Genomic DNA, 18,408 nt, shown 5'->3' with positions numbered 1-18,408 from the left:
TTTTTTCTAATAGTTTTAAAAATAAAGCAAATGTAATTTTTTCACTGTAATTTTTAAATATTATTAATAATTAAATATTAAATTTAAAAAATTTTTCACCATTCATATTTTACAGTCGTCTTTTATTAACTTATTTTTAATTATGTAATTCATCAATCATTTTTGTCTGTTTTAATATTATTTACGGTAAAAATAATTTATTAAAAATATTTAACTGAAATTGATATCCAGTTTTATTTCATTAAATCTTTGTAAAAATTGAAAAAATTTTATGAGTTTAAAAAATTTAAGAATAAATTCATTTTATTTTCGTGATCAATAGATAATACAAACTTTGAAATCAAAACTTTTGTATTAGGATAACTACTTCAAGTCAGCACTTCAAGACAGCGCGGCTGTGCGGTATGCGTATCTGACTTGCGTTCTAAGGGTTTAGGGTTCGATCCCCCATGCGTGCGAGATTTTTCGTTCTTAGTTTTAAGTGTTATAAGTACAATATTTGTTCATGTGTAATATCAATTATTAAATAATTATTAAATTAAGTATAAGTGCAAAGTAAAAAAAATTAAATATTATGAATTTAAAAAAATAAAAAAATTTACAACACAAATTATTTTTTGTAAAATAATTTATTAAAAATAAAATAATTTAATTAGTATAAATGATAATTATTATTTTAATTATTTATTGTTAATAATATTTTATATATTCTAAATAACATTAACTATTGTTGGCTTCACATTACCTGTTCGTGGTAAAAATGGGAGTAATAAGCTAATAAGGATGAAATTTGCATTGGAAAACGTGCTTTAGCATTTTGTAAAAAAGTGAGACTTTAAGTCCGGATGAGTACTTTGCCAGTATTATGCCAGTATTATTCTAGTACTACGTTAGTACTAATGAGCGGGACAAAATCAGTACTGGACAGCGTTACCAGCCAGGGTTGGTCCACTACTGGCCCAGTACGGCAGTCAGTGCCGTTATACTGACTGGCAGTGTTGAGTCAGTACTATGCCAGTGGCACATTTCTACTTGGGTACAGTCATATTAAAATGTCCGCCTCATGGTAATATTACTGTAATATTACAGCAATATTAACCAATAATATTACAATAATATTACAGTAATATTACAGTAATATTACAAAAAATTTCAAAAAACACTTAAAAATATTTGACTGATTAATTATTATCTTTTTGTGTTTTATCATAAAAAACTTTGAAATTTTTATGTATTTCAAATAAATGTGTAATATTACAGTAATATTAGAGTAACATTACTGCAATATTACCATGAGGCGAACATTTTAATATTACTGTAATATTGCGTGCTACTTGGGCACATATTTAGAACATTTTATTAATTTGGCTCATTTTTTTTTCTTAATGATATTTTATGCTTACCTAGATCACAGGGTGTTTCTTAAATAAATCTCATTTAATTGTTTTAAACAAATTGGAACAATAAATCATTAAAACATTAAAAAACTCAGTTTAAAGTAATAACGTTTAAAAGACGAATTCCATTCCTCATTTGAGCCGCTGGAAAGTAAAACAACACATAAACTTCTGACTCCCATTGAATTATTATGGCGGTCAAAATTTTATGTGTGATTTTACTTTCCAGAGGCTCGACACTTGAGCGACTTTTGGAATGGTCTTCTTGAAAGACAATACATATAAGCAATCATTTTCCTACATTTTACGACTTTTTTGATTTCTTTTTGCACTTTTTGTAGGACTTTCTTTTTCTTGTTTTTAATATTTTCTGTCCCATTGAAACTTATTTTACGCACTTTTCTGCGAGTTTCAACTTCTTCTAATTCCTTTCTATTCGGTGAGTCAATAAGAACAGCACTTTTTAGTTTTCTTCTCTTACCTGTTCCTTTTCGTTCTCCAGCTTTCGGCAAAGGTCTCAAGATTTCAAGGGTCTCTAAGAACCATGCACTTTTCAAGACTTGTTCAGGTTCAGCAGAAGATGTTAAGTTGTGTTGATCAGATTATGTTTCCTGGGAACTCGTTGAAGCTAATTCTGGTTGAGAAGGTTCCTCGACGTAGGAACTATCAGTCACATTACTTGGCAGAAAATATATCTCTCCAAAAATATCTGAATTACAGGGCCAAATCCAGTTATCAGAAAAAGAGCCTAATGCCTTTTTAAGAGAGCCCCTTTTTTACACTTCGATCTAGAGGCTGCAACTTCTGAGTGCAATGCGGTGGAAAATTTAACACAATGATTCCATTGTCTCTGCAATAATCGATATTTTTTACTGCAATATGCGAGCTGTGGTTATCCATCAGAAGTAAACATTTCCGATCTTTACTTGGCCTCGCATGATCTTTAAAATGACGTAAAAAATACTAAAATCATCTTCTTGCATCCATCCAGATGAATTCCCAGTTCCAATGCAGCCAGCAGGTCCATCTCTTATGAAATAATCTTTATAACGTATTCTGGTGAAGATAAACATAAGTGGAATTGTATTTCCAATTGCATGTACTGCAGTAGCAAAAGTGACGAGGACCCCTCTTTCAGCTGAAGTCATAGAACTCACTTGCTTCGTTCATCGACGAACTAAAACTAGTGATTCCTGACTCATCCATGTTCTATACTTCTCCTGGCTAAAGATCTAAAGATCATCTTACATTTTCTTATAATTATTAAAAAAGAGTTCCACATTCCATTGGTTGAAGCTTTTTGCTTTGGCTAAGCTCGTGGCCTGAGGGGATATAATTGATAAGGATTTATTTCTCTGCATAAAAAACCGCAGCAACACTTCACCAGCCATTTTTTCTTTTTGCCAAGATTTAAGAATTTTTGTCTCATACTTCACAGCAAGTTCAAAGGCCAATCTTCGAACTTTCTTCCTTGAAATGCCGTAGTTAGCAGTCGAACAATATAATATGTAGTCACAAAAAACACTTTTCTTCCATCACAGTAAAAATTTTCGGTTGTCAAAATAGCCAAACTTAGCCACCTCGTTTTTGCCTACTAGCATGAGTTTTTTCTTTTTGTTTACGTATCGATGTAATGACACATGACAGATATTAGAGTTTAGAAATAATATTAGAATCTTGGAGAAACAACATTATTTACGTAATACATCAAAAGAAATCTTGCTTAGTTTATTTGATTAAAATTCAAGATGACGGATAAAAAATGTCGACCAAAAGTCAATTTTTTTATAATATAACAATCTCGTGTACGAAAATGTAAAAAAATAATCAAATTCAGTTGAAACTATTTACTCAAGGGTTTTTGGGGTCGCTGATGACGAATCAGAAGTTAGTTTTCAAAAAGTCAAAATGGCAGATCCAATATGGCGGAATGATTTTTGAAAATTTATCGGATTCGACTAATAATTCTAACTCGGGGGTTTTTGGGGTCGCTGATTACGAATCTGCAGATTGTTTTCAAAAATTTTAAATGGCGGATTTAATATTATTATTTTGTGACTTTTTAAAAAGCCGATTATTATAGTTTTTAAAGTGTTATTATTTGTTATCCTTGAAAAAGGCTAATTGATATAATTTTAAAGTCTTATTATTTGTTAGCCTTGAAAAACAACTGATGTATACGGTTTGAATGCAAAAAATCCACTTACTTGGGAAAAAGCACGAAAATTCGTAATATTTCTATCTCATAAATTATCTCTTCTTATGTACTCCGCAACGCGTCTTGTTAGTGGGACAATAGAAATCTTGCCACCTTGCGGATAAACATCGAACTATAAACTAAGAAGCGCGAATTGTTGAAAATGAAGAAATCTTTGCAAAGAATAGAGGAATAAATTACGTTTAATTAACATAAGGAATCATTAATTCAACAAAATATAAATAATTTTCATTAATAATTTATTTTTATTTTTCGATTATTCAGATTATACATAATCAGAAGTAAACAAATAGTAAACTAAAATTTTCGAATATTAAAAATAGTGTTTGTAATATTAATTCATTTTATATATGTAGAATATTGTTGATTTTTAATACACAATAATAATTAATAATTATTGTATAAATATATAATTTTATTATATTGTAATAATTTATAATAATTGTAAAAATTTTTAATATCATGATAATTTATGATATGATATATCATTAAATAACACATAACATTAATAAAATAACAAAGTACATAAAAATAATAAAATTATAAAATAATAAAACGAACTGTAATGCAATCCGATAAATTTTAAAAAACATTCCGCCATATTGGATCCGCCATTTTGAATTTTTGAAAACTACCTACGTGAAAAAGTTCCCGGGAGACTCCCGGGAATTTCCCGGGAGTTGATTCCCGGGAATCTCCCGGGAATTTCTCAGAAAAAATTCCCGCAAACTTGTTAACCCTTACGTGAAGCATTGTAGGTGTCTCTGAAACAAAAAACTTTTGTTTAAGGCGTAAAAAATTTTTGTAAGTATTTAAAAAGTTTCATTTAACACTAGGAAGTACCCAGAAGCATATTTAAAGTTTAGGTTAATCATATTTTGCATGTTAATTACTTATAGGAACCTATTCAAGGTTTCAGTCTGAGATCCAGGTAATTAATCGACATTTTCCAATGTATTAAACTGAAAAAAATCAATAGTCGATTACTAGGATCTCTCCAGGTACTTCTCTAAAAGTTAGTTAAATTTCGATAACTTCTTCGAGGAAGAAAACCCTAAAATATGAAAGACGATCGCTACAAGAGATTTCCAGGTACCTATGATTACTCAGGGTAATTTTTCGTCAACTTCTGGAACAAGTTAACCTTAAAACGTGATAAACGATCACTAGGAAGTTTCAAAATATTTTCCTAGTGTTCAGGTCGTTTTCATAAACTTTTTCAGGGAAGTTTATGTTAAACAGCTCAATCGTTTACGAGAAGCAATTATCATATTACCTAAACTCAGTCAAAATCAAATATCTACAATTAACCTTCAAATATTTGCTCCTAGGTCAATTGATTTTTATCAACTGTCTCCGTCAAATTAAATATAAATCAGTTAATTATTTATTCCATGTAATTTCAAACAAAAAGTTTTTATCATAATTAAAATTTTTTCTTCTGATTATTTATTTATCAATTTATATTTATATTTTTAATTCTTGAAAAACAACTAAAATATCTTCAAAAATATCGTTGATTTTTAATTTTTATTAAACTTTTATGTACAGACATTTACTAAATTACAGAATAAAACATTTTGATTAATTTTTTTTAACTATAAAACATTCTCGAAGTATTAAACATAACATACAAAAATACCAACAAAATTGTCGGAATTTGAAATTTCATAACCTAAACTTTAAATATGCTTCTGGGTACTTCCTAGTGTTAAATGAAACTTTTTAAATACTTACAAAAATTTTTTACGCCTTAAACAAAAGTTTTTTGTTTCAGAGACACCTACAATGCTTCACGTAAGGGTTAACAAGTTTGCGGGAATTTTTTCTGAGAAATTCCCGGGAGTCTCCCGGGAACTTTTTCACGTGGGAACTACAGATTCATAATCAGCGACCCCAAAAACCCCCGAGTTAGAATTATTAGTAGAATCCGATAAATTTTTAAAAAACATTCCGCCATATTGGACCCGTCATTCTGAATTTTTGAAAACTAACATCAGATTCGTCATCAGCGACCCCAAAAACCCCCAAGTAAATAGTTTCAACTGAATTTGATCATTTTTTTAAATTTTCGTACACGAGATTGTTATATTATAAAAAAATTGACTTTTGGTCGATATTTTTTATCCGTCATCTTGAATTTTAATCAATTAAACTTTACCATTTGAAAGCTTGAAAATTTTGGACGTGATATTGCAAGGTTTTACGAACTCTTCGGACTCAGTATCTTCGGAAAAAATTCATTATTTTTCGAAAAAAAATGGAAATAATATTTATTATCTACACTTTTCGATGATAACCACTGCGCTCATCATTATTTAAGATATTACATGAGAATCTATAAATACTTTTAATAGATTACATAATTAATGCAATTACACAACTATCTTATTAAAAAATTAAATAGAAACGTGAGAATATGTACATTAAAAAGCATGTTTGTAACATATTTTTCATCTTATGAACTGTAAATAAACAATGTTCTACAACCACTTTTTATTGAATAGTTATTTTCTACATTTAATTCAATTGAATTATAATTAACAATAGTTAATAATATTTATTATTAATTTCTATTTATTAATGAATTTAATATTTTTAATTGTAAAATTTATTAAAAGTTAATAAATTAGTGAAGAAGTTTTTTGTTCAATTAGAAGAATAAATTAAAAGAAATTATAACAATGTAAAGAATACTGTAAAACGGGGGTAAAGTTGGTCAATAATATCAGGTACCAATTTTAAAACGTGCACTGACAAAAGAAGTATCTTTATTTAAGGTATTTTTGTACATTTATACCAAAAAATGGCGGATATTTTATAAATTGTTCCGATTCGCTCGAAATTTGGTACTTGGAGGTTTTTTGGGTCGCGGATTACGACTCTGGCGTCAGCTTTAAAAAACTTAAAATGGCAGATTCACATAGTGAATGGAATTTTTTTTAATTGATATGATCCGCTGCAAAATTGACACACAAAAGGTTTCGAAGTCAAGGATTACATTGCATTATAGTAAAGTCACACAGACAATCTACCTCTTGTATTATATGACTCGAAAAAATGCGAGAAAAAATGACTAATTTTATATATTTGACATTTAATATATATATGACATTCCTTTTGCAACCAATCAACCAACCAACCAATCAACAATTAGAAAAACCCCCATGTACTAAATTTACTTTTCTCATCAGCCATATTGGATCCTCCATTTTAAGTTTTATAAAGCTGACGCCAGATTCGTAATCAGCGACCCAAAAACCCCCAAGTACCAAATTTCGAGCGAAACGGAACAATTTATAAAATATCCGCCATATTAAATCCGCCATTTTTTATTTGACGAATCTAGTTAAGTGGTAAGTAAATTTAAGTTTAAATTAATTTAACTTCTAAATTGTAATCCATGGTCATAATTTCAAAGCTAGCTCACTGTTTTTCATTATCTCACAAAATGTACCGAAAATGTAAGTTTTTTGAGGTTAGAAAAAAAATTAACCAACTTGTGAATTCTGACCCGGATTCGGATTCAGCGACCCAAAATACGTGAGAAATAGTCTAGTTCGCCGGACAAAAAAATTTTTCTTGTGGGGCTGTGATATTATTATTTTAAAATAAGAAATAAGTTATTATTTTTACATTTATTTAACGCAGATTCAGTTGGTAATTTTACTTTGTCAATGACAGACATAATTATGGAAGGTGACTTTCCCCGCATTGCAGCGAAAGATCGGTCACAATAAAACGGTGAATATATAGTTTTCTAAACAATAAATAAATATTTTTTTAATGATATCTCTTACCTTAATTCATAATTTTTTATTTAAATTAATAAAAAAATTGAAATATTTCTTAAGGAAAATTATGTTTTGATTCAGTTATGAATCAAAATCAATGGCTTTTTTATATGTAGGGTATAAGATAAAATATATTTGTTTTTAAAATATATATTTTAAATTTGATTATAAAGGCGCGCCATTAATATTAAAAAAAATTATAATAGAGATCATCAGTATTGGGAGTCACTATCAAGCGTGACCGCAATGGACGGTTTGTGAGCTGTGCAGGTGTTCGATCCCTAATGCGTGTGAGATTTTTAATTGTTATTTTAAATGTTATATCTACAGATATTGTGAATTTATCTCAAATAATAAAACAAAAAATGTAAAAATCCTGATTTTAAGATTTAATTTATCCGAAAAATGTTTACCCAGCATTTTTAGAATACACATTGTTTATTGTACAACTAATTTTTTAAAAAGCTATATATTTAGTCAGTTTATCATAGTGGCATTTTTATATTTCCTGTGAAGAAGTGATTATTAGATGTATGTTAAAATCACCTTTGCAACACATATCTATACGATATATGAGTAGTACGTCAGCTATATATGTATTCATGTATGTTAATGACATCTGAAACTCAACAGTTTTATGAGAAAAAATTTCTTTACATTACATTAAAAAAATTATTTACGAAATCAATGGTTTTTAAGTAGAAAATTAATTAACATAAGAAATTATTATTCATTATATAATAATGTTTTCAATAAATTAATTACAAAAGCGAGGAAATTTTTTTGCATAATATGGAAATAGGAATTGCTGATATTAAAACTATATAATATATGTATACTCAAAATTATTTTGTTAAATCGTTTTTATTATTTTAATTTTTTATTAGCAGACAATGGAATAATGAAATCGAGAAAAATGTAAAAAAAATATTTTTCAGAAGAATTTAAAGAGAAATATACTTTTTAATCTATAAAACAGAAACCATACAATTGTACAAAGATATAAAAAATATGTGCAACCTGCTTAATATCTCATATTACATTATATTATTTGTTACTAAAGATATTTTCAATATCTTGACATTTTCCAACAACAATTTGCGAGAAATTTGTAAACTTGAGGCATGTAAAGGTAAGTTTAATATCCTGTATGTAATAGGTAGAACAGTAGAATAAATTGTATTGAATTTCCTTTTAAATAATAATGCAATGCAAATATTTCTAGAAATGCTGTTTCCATTTTGTTAATAAACTTTCTGCAAATTTTATTTGCAAACTTACAATTTCTTATATATTCCAAAAGTTTGCTGGAAAATTTCGAATTTCGCACATTCAATTTCTAAAATGTATTATTTGAGCTAAAAAATACGAAGAAAAAAGAGAAAGGAAAATGATTTACCGAGGTACGGAAGACTTGTTGTTCACTTGCCTTTTATAATCCTTAATTAGATCTGCACTGGTACCACTCTCATCAAAATGAGTTTAATAAAGGTGAGAAATAGGATAATAACGCTTATGTTTATAGTAAACACAGAACTCACGACGCGGACATTTTGGTAGAAACCAGCTAAACGTCCTACACGCGTTTTACACAATTTTCATAATTTAAAAACTCCCTAAGTTAAAACGTGACGGGCAACAATCCAATACTAAATTGAATACTTTGGAATTCCTTGGCTTGATGTGAGTTTCGAAACAAATCGGTAGACTTCGGTTACATTCGGTTCGCTGGCTTTGCAATTTGCTTCGAGCGAAGACTTGCTTCAGCTTACTCTCTTCCCACCTTATTCTTACGTATATCCCTCATTTTTATGGGCCCCACTCTCTAAGCTCTATCCCTTCCCTCAAGAATATAAGTCCTGCTCACTAGGCTACTCATGCTCCGATCATCGTGGCAAAGACGTTATATCACGAATAGAAAATAATTTTTCTTTCTACTTTTTAAAATCTTACGTATATTATAAAAAAAAAATTTCAATACAGTTACAATTTCAGATATTCTTTTTAACATTTAGAATTAAACATTTTTTAAGAAATTTTTAAAACTTTTTAAAATCATTTTTGCTATAAATTGAAACTAAAAAATTAAATGAATAAAAGTGAGATTAGTCATCGACATATATGTTAAAAAGGAACGTGACACCGTTACTTGCAGTACGCTGCTTTAGTACGAGAGACCGTGACAATTTTGAGAAAATCTTTTAGAAATCTTTTTACAGTTTAATTCTTATTTCCTTGTAATTGTGATTAAGTTACAACTATACTATCTGTATTTGAAAATTGTGTTAGCTCTTCATATATTATTTAATTAACTATAATTATTTGAGTGCCATCGTGTAAATTGCGACAATAACAGTCCCCATGCGGGGGTCAATTGTAACAATACCTAAAATATTCTAAAACAAATTATTGCTTATAATCATCTTTATCAATTATTTGTATTTTTCAGGATAAAAGAATGTTATTAAAACCAAAAAGTACCCCTAAATTGAGTTTCAATTTGATATTAAAAAATATTTCGAAATTTTCCAATTAGAAATTTTGAAAACTAATGTTTAACAAATCCCTCACAGCATAGAATATTCCGCGGATATCCACTTTTCATCCCGCGATATCCCTGGGACATCACCGGGAAATCCCGTGGGATGTCCCATGTACACGGAAAAAAATTTCTTGTAGCGAAAACACTACAAATTTCAGAAAAGACAATTCTATAAATTGTCATGTAGACTATTAGAAAATTGTGTTTCAAACACATAAATTGAGAACAGAACAATCCGATTTGCTTTAGTAGAGACATAGCGCATGCGCAACGAATTGTATTGTAACACACTCTATGAAAGTTTGTTTCCCAAACCTCAGCGTTTTGTGAATACACGAAACCGGGTTTTATAGATGGCGCTAAAGATCCTGTTGATAACACTAGAAACTTTTTTCCATGTAGGATATGTGTCTGCATGTGCAAGAAACGCCATGTTATCATTTCACATGTCAGACAACATGCACATAGTGTAAACATCTAAAATTTATCTTGTATATCTAAATATATCTGTTTTCCTTTGAGTGTTTTTAGTTACTGTAAATTAGGTACTCATTTATGGATCATATGCTGTGAAATATAATTATAGCAGATGTAAAGCTTGAAATAGTTTGTTTTGATATTTGTTGCATCAATAGAATTTCTTAAGTATACAAAACAAGTATTTACATGTCGTATCGATCAAATGTCTGCGTTCTGTTATTTATTGTGTCGGTTAAACGATATAATTTTGTTACTTGTCATTTCGGTCACATGACATGTCTCCCTTATGCATTTCGGTTAAATGACAATTCGGTTACATGTCAATTAGGTAATAATCATGTGCTTCCATGAAATCTGTATGTTTAACAATCTGTGACTTTTTCTTTTCACTGAATTTTATGTTATAAATACATAAATCTTAACCAGGTTCAAGTCATGTTATCCTTGTTGCAAATTAAAATTCAAAATTGAGACAAAGTTTTTATTTTGCAGAATAAGATACTCAATCATTTCTTGAAAAATGTTCGTAAAAAAAATTTATCCCTCTGAGTTATTTACAAAAAAATTTCAGTTTTATGCTTTATTGCACCATTAGAAGTCTATACATTTTAAGCTCAGACCAAAAAGCTTGTTACGGCACTGTAAAAACTGGCCGTCTTAAAAGTACAAAAAACGTCTTGTTTTAAGACGTTTTTCGCGTCTAAGATACCAAATGTGTCTTAAAACAAGATGTTTTTTGCACTTTTAAGACGGCTAGTTTTTGCAGTGGGTCTGCACCTGACAGCTAAGGGCAGGGGAGAGTGGGGAGTTGTGCTCCGGGTTTTGTTTTTCGATAAAAACTATTATGTAATTTTTTTTGACTTTTCTATTATTATATAGTACTTTTAGTACACGTACAAACACAACTTTTGACATGATCGATTTATTAAAATTCAAAACGGAAATAGAAAATTTTTCGAAAATACTGGTTTTATGACTTTTCAAAAGCAGTGGAGAATTGTGCTCTACCCGTTGAAAATTGAAGAAAAAAACATATTTTTTAGAATATTATTTATTTAAATTATGAAATGTGAAAAAGTAAGATAATTTACATAAAATAAAGTAATAGATTAGATAATAAAAGATTATTTTTAGATAGTTTAGATAAAATTTAATTATTTTAAAAAGAATTGAATTAAACTAGGTGATTAATTTCATTTGTGTGAATACAGATGTTAAAAAGTCTCATTTCACTAAAGAACAATATTTAAATTGCATAAAACATTCTAATTATTCATAAATAATTCGAAATAAGAATAGAGAGTGCGTATTAGAATTAAAAACTGTTAAATATGTTGTGAGGCGAATATATTTTTTTTTAAATATTTTTTTTTGACGTCGAAAAGTTATTAATTACTGGAAATTTTTATGCATTAAACATTGTGATCATTTTGAAAAAATAACTAGAAATGACCTGAACATAAAGAGACAAAAAAGACTTTTAGAAGAAAATTTTAACTCACTATCTGTAAAGACACGAAAAATGCTTCCAAAGATGACGGGTACCACTTAAAAAGTTAGTTCTTAACGAGAAAAGAATTCGTTAATAGTTTAAATTTGTCATATAAATTGCCATAATAAAAAATTATGGTGGAGCACGACACCCCACTCTCCCCTACAATAAACCCGAGTACGAAATTTCGGTCGGCCCACGGTTATGATTATTTATCGACGGTTGGGCCAACTAGCGGAATGATAACGGTTTACCGTCCAAAGGTGTCGATGATTGACCTAATTATTGATCCCCAGAACGAACCAACTTTAAATGCGTATCCAAATAGCACAACATATGACCATAATATTGTAAATCTTTTAATTTGTTTTATAAAATTTTTCAACTAAGTATTGTAGCATTGTAAAACAACTTTCCAAAAAGTTTCTAGCTCCTAGCACTGTTCAGAATATTTTCTGTAACAAAATCATCACAAATGATCTGTAACTGACGTTCCAACGTAGTTCTAGAACTGTGTCTGAAAAATGTTATGTAGCTGTTCTAAAATTTTGTTGCAGATTAGTTCTGGATGACATTTGTACCTAAAAATGGGAACAATTCTGCAACAGTGTTACATAACAGTTCTATTTTAGAAACAGTCACAAATTTTTTGTAACTTGTGTTCTCTCGCATATCTAGAACTATATCGGAACAATGATATGTAACTGTTCTAAAATTTTGATGAAGTTTAGTTCTGGAATATATTTGTACCTCACAGAAAAAACCTAGTCTCATTTTTGTTGCAAATCAAAATGAGCCAATGCTAAACGACATAGACAGTGGCGCCACCAACCTGGTTCATTTTTGTTGCACATCAAAATGAGTCGCCTAGGCGGCTCATTCTGAGTTCATTTTTTTTCTGTGCTGAGATTAAGAATTTTGAAGTGTTCATAAGTACCTTAACTATTTTCTATGGAATTAATAAATAAATAGTTCATTTTACTTAAGTATGTAGTTAAATTTAAAAAACTCTAAAATTTTTATATATCACATAGTCTTTTTGTTTTTTTTTATAAGCAATACAGTTTTTAAATCCTCCTCAGTCGCAAGTTATCAAATGAATTTTGTATTTATATTCCCATGTTAGGGTAGCGTAATGGTTAGCGTATTAGCCTGTGGATCGATATTGCTATAGAACAGTTGAAATTTGACACTGTTCTAACAATGTTTATTTTAGAGTTTCCTTCTTCTATTACATCAAGTTTTAATATTTTTATTAAGAATAAAAATATTTTGCATGTATTTTTAGGGAATAATCGTGCGATAATAGTTATGTACCATTTTGCTTCCTCGTGGAGGAAGCTTTGTAGACCTTTCGTTTATAAAACTTTTCAAAGTGGTGGAAACAAATTTTTTTCTTTATAGAAACATGTTATATGAGATCCTGATCAATTGTCCGGATGTATGTATGTGTGTGTGTGTGTGTGGATCCCTTTTTTGTTTAGAAGATAACTTTAACAGGTTTTAATGGATTTAGATAAAATTTGGTAGGCTCATTTATCATATTAATATCTCAAATCTGACCAAAGGATTTTGAAAAATACCCAAAAAAAAAATTTTATCGTCTTTTTTCAAAAATTTTTTTTTAATCGAAAAAATTTTTAAATAGAAAAATTTAAGGTTATATATAATAAAATCGTATTCCTTACGTCAAGACGAATCGATCGATATATATAAAGTATATATTTGAGGTAAATTTAAAGAATTAATGAATGTTAAAAAATCAAAAATTCACATTTTGGCTATAAAATTTTGTGATTTTTTAAATTGAAGTTTATATATGAAATAATTGTATTCCTTACGTCAAGACGAATCGATCGATATATATAAAGTATACATTTGAGGTAAATTTAAAGAATTAATGAAAGTTAAAAAATCAAAAATTCACATTTTGGCAATAAAATTTTGCTTTCTCCATGAGGAAGCAAATTTTTTTGCTGATCGTAAAGAGGAAGCAAAATGTTCATGAAATGAACATCTGAATTTACAACTTGTTATAGTTGTTACAAAACAGTTCTAGAACTGTTACAAATACATTTGTAACCATATTCTAGATCTGTTACAGAATCTTACATATCCGCTGAGTACGACATTTTGCGTAACCAGTGTCTCACATGTTCATAACCAGTTAAAGAAGATGTTCTCAAAAAATTTGTAACAGTTCTATAACTGACCTGTAACAGTGTTTGCTGGGATGGTTTTCAAGATTTTAGCAATGGTCAAAATTCCGTTATCTTAAAAAATAAATTCCCATGGTTTGCAATATTTTAGCAATGGTCCAAAATCTGTAAAATTAAAAAAAAAATTTCTTATGGTTCGCAAGATTTTAGCAATGGTCTAAAATCAATAAAATAAAAAAATTAATTGCCCATGGTTTCCGAAATTTTAGCAATGGTTCAAAATTCGTGAAATTAAAAATTTTTTCCCATGGTTCGCAAGATTTTAGCAATGGTCAAAAATCAGTAAAATTAAAAAATTTTTTTTCTCATGGTTTGCAAATAGAGGTGTGCAAAAAGCTCGAATGTCGAGTCGAGCCGAGTCGAGCCAAGTCGAGCCCGAGCTTGACTCGACCCACACAGCACCCAAAATTCCGTGATACTTGACAGAACTTCACACGGCGAGCTTAAGAAACTTCAGTGACAAAGTTCATACAAGTTTGTGTCGATGTTTAAATGTCCACATGAAAAGAATATTTACACGAAACTTCACAGGAAAAAATAAGTTTTGTTTCAAACCCGAAAGGAAGCTAGTTTCAATATGTGACACAAACTAGACCGATATAGTTTCTAACTCGCTCATAGAATAAGTCTTACTTTAAGCCTACTGTAGAGGCTAACAATAAGCTGCCTTTCGAAATAGAAAGTAGCCACAAGCCCGAACCTGGACTTAAATTAAACCACTGCGCGGTATAAAAATTAGCTAACATAACATAACTTTCGTTGTACGTCTAGTTACAACTCACTAGTATCTAGACCTCATGGGCTTGATTGAAGACTTTTAACGTCTCATTTCTAGCGAATAAAATTTTGCATTGAGTCCAAGACCACAAAGGCTTGTTTTGAATCTAATAGAACTAAATATTTGTCATATTAATATCTCGTTTTTCATTATTTTTAGACCATTATTTGTGATTAATATTAGTTATCGGCTACTTTCTAATCAAAATAAAAAATTAGACTATGCTCGGAGTAAGACTTTTTTTTCCTGTGTTTGAGGGAATATTACACTACAAATGTTCACGTGCAATGTTTAGTCAATGTTGTGTCAATATTCACCTATACTTATTATATTAGTAAACGAAATTTTTATAACTAGGCGAAAATGTAATGTCAATATTGACACAACTTTGACTGAACATTGCACGTGAATATTTATAGTGTAATATTTCCTCAAAGTTTCGTGTAAATATTCATTTCACGTGGACATTTAAACATCGACACAAACTTGTATGAACGTTGCCACAGAAGTTTCCTAACCTCACCGTGTCAGGTTCTGTCAAGTTTCAGGGAATTTTGGGTGCTGTGTGGGGAGGTATCGAGTAGGGGAGACTGGGGCTGAAAGTGACAATTTTGAGAAAACTAAATAAAATGCTAGTAAAATGAAAACTTTTTGATTTAATCTATAGTCTATGTGTTTTAAAATTTAATGTAGTTTTTAAATCTATTGTTATTTTTTGACAATTTTGAACAGTTTTTTTTTAAAAATGATTTTGTGCAGCGAGGCAACATGGCAGGTTGAATTCCGCGCTGGGGACAGTTGTGCCGACGCCGGGGTCGGTTGTGCCGCTCAGATTTTTTAGTTGTTTCAGTTGAAGCAAATGATTTTACGCGTAAGAAATAAAATAATTATTGCCAATATATGATTTACTATTATTTATTAATCATTTGTTATAAACTTTTAAAGGTCTTTAGGAACAATCTTAAGATTTCTAGATTTTATTAAGTACAAATAAACATTTTCTGATTTATAGTCTATAATTGCATAGTTAGTCAGTCGCTTAAAATATAGTTTTCGTAATAAGTATTTTTATTATAAACATTCAAAAGATTTTCCCAACAATCGTAATATTTATAGATTTTTGTAAATAAATAAACATTTCTGACTTAAATTTTTATAATAACATAACTAGTCAGTCTTTTAAAATATTTTTTGAAATAATTATTTGTATCGTTAATTAATTGTAAAAACTCTACTTTCAATAAATAATTTTTAAGACGTGAATACTTATTCCGAATGCGATTTATTGAAATTACAATTGACATACATATAACTGACCCTTTGTTTACGCTTCACACTTTTTAAATGTGCCCAGTTTTTGTAAACAATGCATTGAATCCACTTTTCTCTTGATTTCGGGTTGGAAGAACTATTCGAACAAACGAGGCAATAGTAGAATTATATGGTTATTTAGCGATTGACAGCGGCACAACCAGCCCCAAGCGAAAGGCACAATTAACCTCGTTGCGTCGATGCTCACTTTTTATCAAATATTAAAAAACTAGATAAATTAAATGTTAGGTTTCATGCACTATTAAATCCGTCGATAAATTTGGATCATTTAAAAAAAATACGTATCAATATCTTTAAAAATGAAAAAATAGGCCAAAAAGTGTGAACATGAAAACTTGCACCTAAGTGACGCCAAAGCACCATGTTACTAACAGATAATTGTTCCGTGAAGCAAACAAAATCAAAATCGTTGCCAAAGATGCGCATAAGTAAAACAATACTTCTCTCACTTCCACTTTTCAAAAAAAAAATTTTGTTTTTGAGGTATTCCTATCGGCACAACTTACCCCCGGCACTTTCAGCCCCGGTCTCCCCTACTCGAACTTTTCGAACACTCAAGTGAATTCGAGTACTCGAATACAGTCGAGTACTCGACTGAATTCAAGCATATTAAACGTTCAATTCTTATTGTTTTGCAAAAATTACTAAATTAATCAACAGATAAATGAATGACTATATATTTGAAATTACAAACTCATGAAAAAATAGTAAATAGCTTACAAACAATCGAATATTCAAATTCAATCTACAGAAGTACTCCACTATTTTCGAGTACTCGATTATTTCAAGTACTCGTATTCACTCGAGTGATCGAAGTTACTCGAGTGATCGAAGTTACTCGAGTACTCAAAATATTCGGGTACTCGAAAATTTTCGAGTTTTTTATACAGCCCGACTCGGCTCGACTCGAAAAATGAAAAGCTTGAAAAATATCGATCGAGTTTCGGGCTTTGAGCTTTTTGCACACCACTATTTGCAAGATTTTAGCAATGGTCTAAAATCAGTAAAATTAAAAAATTAATTTTCCCGTTGGTTTGCAAGATTTTAGAAATGGTCAAAAATCTCATGGTTTGCATGTTTTTAGCAATGATATATATAAGTATGAATAATGTTAATTGTACCATGGGAAAAGGAAATGAGCAATGGTTTTTGAGATTTTTGCCAAGGTTTAAACTATGGGTCTATTCGATCTTACCTTGGCAATCGATTTCGTCCATGGTTTTTATGATTTTACCCATGGTACGATTTCCATGGATATCCTTTTGTCCTGTGTCAATATGAGCCATTTCCAATATCATTCTTTTTTATAAAATTGTGATTGGTTGATAATTGGGGTGTTTTCAAAATTAAAAGTATGATCTAAATCCAACATCCATTTGTTTGAAGGCTTGTAAATATGATTCTTATCGATGGCTGGGTGTAAAAACATGATATATCGAATTGGCGTTGAAAAACATGATACGTCGGATTAGCGTTGGAAAACATGATACATCGTCGTTTGATTTGAAGAACATGACACGTTGAAAACGAAATTTTTCTTTTCAAATTTCTGTTGGTACCACTGAGCCTGAAATTTAAAATGTGTCAAATCTTTGAAACTGTTTTATAAAACAAATGATTTTGCTTCATAATATGTCAGTTTAAAGAAAAATTAGGTTAAATAGCTTTTTATAAAGTTTATATTTAGATTAATAAAATCTGTGATTTTATAAATAATTCTATTTTATTATAAATATTTATATTGTAAATATTCTATTACAATTGGTGTTGTTTTAATATTTGTTTAAAGAGTCAATCATGGAGAGTAAGTAAAGTATATTTTTTAAAACACAATTATTAAATAAATTAAATTAACTTAGGTAGGGGAGACCGAGGAGGAAAGTAACAAAGCTTATAACTTTTAAACAAATTATCGGATAGACATGGTTCAAACATATTTTTAGTCGGCACTGTTCCCCCTTCCTCCTCCATAGTGTGTCCAAGCCTGACAGGAAAGGTTAGGTCTGATTCCGGTGTGACGTGCAGAAAAAACGTCAAAAGGAAGTTTTCGTTCAAATTTTCAAATTCTCGTATTTCTTTAATTTTATTGTTTTTCAAAATGTGCCTTTCGTTATTTTGTAGCCTTATTATCTGTCTTTAAGTTGTGCTTAAACAAA

At 29.5% G+C, this 18,408-nt stretch overlaps 1 protein-coding gene across 4 annotated transcripts in view; it reads right to left on the bottom strand.

The window, feature by feature from the left end:
- Positions 1-9,164, bottom strand: part of LOC127291229 (uncharacterized) — a 247,834-nt gene extending 238,670 nt beyond the window's left edge. For 2 of the 4 annotated variants that reach the window (XM_051320210.1, XM_051320211.1), the window contains exon 1: positions 8,809-9,164. The gene's annotated coding sequence lies outside the window, so the exon portion shown is untranslated. The remainder of the gene's footprint in view (positions 1-8,808) is intronic. The other 2 variants (XM_051320212.1, XM_051320209.1) reach the window with 2 other exon arrangements.
- Between the last annotated feature and the right edge of the window lie 9,244 nt (positions 9,165-18,408).

This window comes from Leptopilina boulardi, unplaced genomic scaffold (assembly GCF_019393585.1).
Source record: "Leptopilina boulardi isolate dan_hultmark-lab unplaced genomic scaffold, ZJU_Lbou_2.1 LbouV2_13, whole genome shotgun sequence".
In the NCBI taxonomy this organism is placed as follows: Eukaryota; Metazoa; Arthropoda; class Insecta; order Hymenoptera; family Figitidae; genus Leptopilina; species Leptopilina boulardi.
The sequence above is the reverse complement of the archived record's forward strand: the minus strand, read 5'-3'. Positions and strand labels throughout refer to the sequence as shown.